This window comes from Nyctereutes procyonoides, unplaced genomic scaffold (genome assembly GCF_905146905.1).
Source record: "Nyctereutes procyonoides isolate TBG_1078 unplaced genomic scaffold, NYPRO_anot_genome, whole genome shotgun sequence".
In the NCBI taxonomy this organism is placed as follows: Eukaryota; Metazoa; Chordata; class Mammalia; order Carnivora; family Canidae; genus Nyctereutes; species Nyctereutes procyonoides.
In genome coordinates this window covers 33,031,380-33,037,778 of record NW_026575043.1, presented here as the reverse complement: position 1 = coordinate 33,037,778, position 6,399 = coordinate 33,031,380, and the positions used below count along the sequence as shown (strand labels likewise).

At 39.8% G+C, this 6,399-nt stretch overlaps 1 pseudogene; it reads left to right on the top strand.

Moving 5' to 3' along the window:
* The first annotated feature begins 457 nt into the window (after positions 1–457).
* LOC129508241 (nucleophosmin-like) lies at positions 458–6,086 on the top strand (annotated as a pseudogene).
* The last annotated feature ends 313 nt before the right edge of the window (positions 6,087–6,399 follow it).

The window sequence follows — 6,399 nt, the reverse complement described above, 5'->3', positions numbered from 1 at the left end:
CTTAACTTAAGTTGGTACGTAATAACTAATTTATAAATAGTTTTAGAAGAGAAAGGGAATGAAAAAACAGGCACTTCAAATTTTACGTAAAGTTGATTTAAAAATGTCTGCAATTAATGGGAGTCTCAGCATTAGCCAGTAGAGACAGATAAATTACCCTAGATCATAAGGGTCTATAGGCCATCATAGTCAAGTGAATATGGGACAAGGAGTTAAAAAAAAAAACAAAAAACCTCAAAATTTATTTCTTTGTATAATCCAGGGATCTGGTCAAAAAATATAGACACGTGACTTTTTTTTCCTCCCTAAAATGATGGAGTTTACGCAACTGTCCCTTCCAGTTTAAATTATTTCATTTACCCCCTAGCCTGGCTCTTTCCCACACGGCTGTTCAGTGGGATGGTAGCTGTTTATCTTTGTCCACCTTCTCTCTCACCTACATGCATGCCACCACTCCATGGAAGATTCGATGGACGTGGACATGAGGCCCAGAACTATCTTTGCAGTTGAACTAAAGGGTGACAAAGATGAGCACTCTAAGGTGGATAATGATGAAACAAGTACCAATTATCTTTAAGAACGGTCAGTTTAGGGGCTAGTGCAAAGGATGGATAATCGTACATCGTGGAAGCAGAGGCAATGGACCAAGGCAATCCAATTAATGTTGCGCTGGCAACTTTGAAGACCAATGGTCTCCCTTGAGGGCCTGGAAATAAACCACCTGTGGTCCCATGGAGGAAATGTGGTTCAGAGCCTGTGACACAGGTGGACGGCAGGAGATGCGGAGTCAGAGACCATGTGAGCTCCTTAATGTATCTGGAACATGCGCTGCCCTGACAGGTGGCAACAGGTTTCCACAGGAAAAAAGTAAAACTTACTGCCGATGAAGATGAAGAAGATGATGATGATGGTGGTGGTGGTGGTGGTGATGATGATGATGGTGAGGAGGAGGCTGAAGACAAGCCTCCAGGAAAAAAAAATCTATACGAGATACTCCAGCCAAAAAGGCACAAAAATAAAACCAGAATGGAAAAGATTCAAAACCATCAACACATCAACACCAAGGTCAAAAAGATCAGGAATCCTTCCAAAAAAAAAAAAAAAAAAAAGGAAAAGATGCCCAAAACACCAAAAGGACTTAGTTCTGCAGAAGACATTAAAGCAAAAATGCAAGCAAGTATAGAAAAAGGTGCCATTGGTGGCACCTGGTGTCTCAGGGGTTGTGCGTCTCCTTCAGCTCAGGTCATGATCCCGGGGTCCTAGGATCGAGTCTCTCATCAGGCTCCCTGCATGGAGCCTGCTTCTCCCTCTGCCTGTGTTTCTGCCTCTCTCTCTGTGTCTCTCATGAATAAATAAATAAGACCTTTTAAAAAACAAATAATACTAAATGAGGGAGAGAGATTTTTATTGGAATGAAGCCGGGTTTTCAGTGATTCAGAAACCCTGCTCTGGTGAGTCTCGGAGCCAGAGAGACGTGCAGTATCTTAGCACCTTAATTTCCTCTGTATGTCTATCACACTTATATTAACTTATATTATCTTCCCAAGGGCTTTCTCCTGATGGGAGATTGGGGGAACTTCAGCAACATTGGATGATGAAGATTCAATTTTCAGCTTTCCATCAGACATTTCAGTGTTTGTTCTACAATATAAATTTTGAAGGGGGGAGGCGATGGGGTGTAATAAACACTTATCTTGATTTGCCTTGATGGGATATTCTAGTGTCCTAAGTGATTTATGTTCTCATCCTAGTCCCCTCCAGGAAGGGAAGCAGCTTTTGAAAAGAATCACATATTCTTTTTAATCTCTAACTCAAATCTATAAGGTTTATTTTTTTTATTTTTTTATTTTTTTATTTTTGGTTTATTTTTTTTAATTTGGACTCAAGAAACAAGTTTGAGAAAGGAAGAATTGAATGGTTATATTGGTTCGTCTGTTCATTGTATACACACACACACACACACACACACACAATCAGTGTTTTATCCAACTGAAAATCAAATATCTTAAGTCTTATCACTCTACCAGCATCTGCTCTATGGTCAACATGCCTTTAAATCTAATGCCCACCAGATGCAGGCACACTTTGGTCGCAGATGACAAGTGTGAGGCTACATCTGTGAACAGGCATGGCTCAGGGGGACACTCAGAGCTAATCCTGCATATCCTTAGAGCCCAGGTAAGTCTGAGCACATGCGGAGGAGGCCCACAGGCTCTACAAGAAGTTTATGAGAAGCAATTTATCTACAGAGAAGAAAAAACACATGGAAATGATAATGATTCCATGTAACAGAAAAGAGTAACAACTCCTGGATGATACGGGTGGCCCTCGTACTAAGGACCAGGTACCCAGAATCTCCAGGGAGAGGCTATGGTGAGACCACCCCACAGCCCTGCCACCGAGGTCCTGGTGCTGAGCGAGGCCTGTGCCCCTCTTGGGAGGGAGGGTCCTGCTACTGTTGCTCCCAGATACCCATTCACTGGGTTCCATGATGTATCCAGAGCTTCAGCAGGTCTCTAGTGGAGTGTGTTTGCAGTCCAGACCCCTGTGTCCATTGGTTAAATACTCTGGAAGCCTGAGGTAGAGAATCTGTTGCTGAATGAATGCTGGTGTGTGAGTGTGAGAGTGAAGGTCTTCACTTCTCAAGTCGGCCAACTTGACTCTTCCTCATGTCCAGTGTTCTAATCTTTCTTTATCTGCGACCAACCAGCTGAGCTGGCCATCATTCCCATGAATCAGACTATATTCCTACCTTGGCTATTCTTTCTACACAAGGTGGGTGAACAGTGTCCATTGGGATGATGCTTCCCCCCTGCGATTCTTCAGGATACTCTTGAGTTGGGCTTTGGTGGAGCCCTCCTCCAGTGTTAGCTAGCACGCTGTCCTGAGCAATGCAGCTAGTAGGCAGCTTTGCCGATTTCCTCCTCCGTTAGTGAGTCAGAAAACAACCCCAAAGTGGACTTAAATTTGAGCCAAGGAGGAAACTACCATGTGGCATTCTTGGTGACAGGAGGTTGCCTATGCATGGAGCTTGTTTGTGTCCTCTCCTTCTGTGCCTGTCTGGTCTGGAATGTACCATCTCTACCTTAGGATGGGTGTCAGCTGGGCCACCCCTACCTTTGACTTGTTGGCGCTCACAGAACCTGGACTATGAAAGAGCCGTTCTGATCACATGGTCACTTGTGTCCAGTTTGACTCTCCATCACTACCAGGTCCAGCTCTTGAGAGCTATTTTTGTACAGAGTAAGGCAATGTGCTACGATGTCCAAAACTGAGTCCATTACCCTGACTTCTTTGAGAGCTTCTTCCTGGGGATGCCCGGGTATTTTCCAACTGCAGAGAGACACTTGATGTCCGTTGAGTTGTGTTGTTCCAATGACAGGGCTGCCCGAATGACCACCTGGACCTCAGAGCCCTTCCATATTCTGAGCCCCACTCAAAACGGATGGTCTCTTATGTCTGTCAAGGTCAGCTCAGGCTGCTGTGCCAAAATTTCATAGACTGGGTCTTTGTCAAATAGCAGATGTTTATTTCCCTGTTCTGGAGGTGGCCAAAAAATACTTTGGGGGTTATTTATTAGCTTGAATTTTTCTGCTTGTTAGTATTGTTTGCATTGTCAGTTGTTTGCAAAGGTTTTTGTTATCATGATCAAATTAACATAATAAATGTACGATGCAGAAAACTGAGCTTCATCTTTGTTTGGGGTTCATTGTCTGTAGCTCAATTTCCTTGACAAATTAAACAAATGTTATCATTTTATTTCATATAATTTGTTGTAAGGAAGCAGAATTAAGTCAATTACATCAATGCCAGGACAATATATTGTTTTAAATTATTTATTTGCACACAAAATCAAAACTGATATAAGTAAATTTGCAGTAGTAATAGCACACAATTTATCATTCCCTCTAAAAGCCATATCTCAGCATCTTCTGGACATCTGTGAAATATAATCTATTCTGAAAGACTATGCTTTTTTCATTTTTCCCCAGATTGTTGGAGCTGAGACATTTCGGAACACTAATTGGGCTTACTTTGGTAAATCATATATTAAAGGTGATCTCTCTCTAATAAGCACATGGATAGTATTATGCAGAATTTTATTTCATTTCATTTAAATACTTCAATTTATGTGGTTGACATAATCCTAAAGCTCCACATTTATAGCTATGACAAAACCACTCTTTATTCAAGGATTTTTTTCAATAGAATGGATTGTATTTAAATGTAAATTTAATTTTATGAAGCTTAAGAAATATGTTTTTTTGACATGGAGAAATTTGAAAAAGATAATGAAATGACCTGTTGTAACACAGAACAAGAATTATCCCTCAAATCTTAATCAGTTAATATAGTTCCATAAAAAAAGAATAGTCATATTAAAGTTAGAAATAATTTAAATGTGATAAAGAAAAATATATCATCATTATATTTATGTGAAAAGAAAGAATTAGCTGATTCTAAATTATTAAAGTAAATCAACTGTTGGATTCCTCTGAAGCTCTTTGCAGTAATATTATCACTTTTTGCAGAGACCTTTTCTAAGCCTATTCTTCTTAGGTTTTTTAATTATTAAAGATTTTCACGTACTGCTGCTAGAAACTGGGTATGTCACTTTTTCTAAGGGGCAGGTGCTACCTCCCTGTATGTACATAGATGAGAAACAATAGGAATATCACTTAGCACTTGGAGATAGCAAAGGAACCATTAAAACAAAACACACAATAGTTCCCGTCTTGATTAGGGATAAATTCAGCTGAACTGATATTCTAAAATTTTTTAAAGCCTGCTCATTTTGTAGTTGTAATGGATGACATAACTTTCAAAGGACATGTTTTACATTTGTAGTTCATGTGACTTATTAATATTTAATTCATTTGCTTGTTAAGTGAAATAAAATGCATTTATGTTACGTTCGTGCTCCAAGGAAAACACAGAAGGATCCTACTGAAACCGTTCTGTGATTGGCTTCTGCAGTCTCATCAAAGGTTCTTAGATTAATGCAACTACTGTCAGCATTATTAATGCCAATGGCAAGCTCCAGGCTTTCAATTTATGGAGATTCCCCAAGTTTGTGACTGTCTATGAAACCAATGGAAATAGTGTTGCTCAGCCACAACTTTTTTCTATTCTCACTATGACGGTATAGAACCCACCACCAAGTAGGAGCGAGAACTGTGGCACACCTCTACTGCATTACTGGTCCTACTTGGAATATTGGTCAAAATGACAGACAGTAGAGAAAAATGTAATTTGAAATATATGATACGTGTAGCCTAGGGATTCGATAAGTGAGTTATGCTGCCATAAAAATCAGAACAATGAACTAAATATATATAGTTTTTGTTTAAATGCAAACCACTAAAAGCCAGTGTCACATTTTCCTTCCTGTGGCAAGAAAACTTAGCTGTACTATATTTTAGAATTTAAAATGCATACCTTCAAAACATTGATATTGACCAAGGCATCAAGTTACTAAAAAAAATTGTGTCAAACATAATTCACAAAAAGTGTCTGAATGCACTCCATAAAAAATAACTCAAACTCATGTAAATTTACTTGATGACAGTTCCGCTCTATTTTTGGGAGCATTTCATATGGCTGAGAGGTTAATGTACGCTCCTCCATTTATTAGAAAAAAAAAAAACTGGAGTCAACAGCTGGTGCCCTATGAGCTCCATTTTCAAATGGTGTGGGATTTAATAACCATTCAAAAGCTGAAGATATCCCCCTCTACTGAGCTTACTCTTTTAGGTGTGAAAATCCTTGTGTCTAAAAAAAAAAAAAAAAAAAAAAAATCTGTGTTCTATTTGCTTTTACTCAGGACTCCGGGAAACCCACAGACTAACACATTGACCCTATTCTTAGGGTTTTCGTTGAAGCACGCATCTTGAACTGATCATATCTTCTTATTTCATCTTCCAGCTTAGCACTGTGGTGCCTGTTGGGGTGCCATTCTAAAGCCCTTCTGGGGCACACTGTTATAACATCAACAGTGTAACCCCCCCCCAAAAAAAAAAGCATCTTTAATGGTACGTGTCTTGCTCTTGTCGGGTTCAGATTTCTACATCAATATGGTGGATTGAGTTGACACTTCCATTGAATCCCACTGGTGATAGGAAGGGACTTTTCAAAAGACATATTATCTCAGGAAAAAAAGAGAACAGAAGGTACAAGAAGCATTCTGAAGAGTGAGAAACAGATAACTGGTGGCAATTAACCCAGCAGCTGGGAAGCCTATGTCAGCAGTGGATCACACTGAACAAGTTACCCGACCACATCCCCCAAAGGCTCAGATTGGCTGCGTCTAGGACACATTGATGGGCGAACCTGGGGCTAAAGCTGAATGCTTACTCTAGGTTCTTTTAAAAAAAAATGCTAAGACCCCCTATAGCTTCT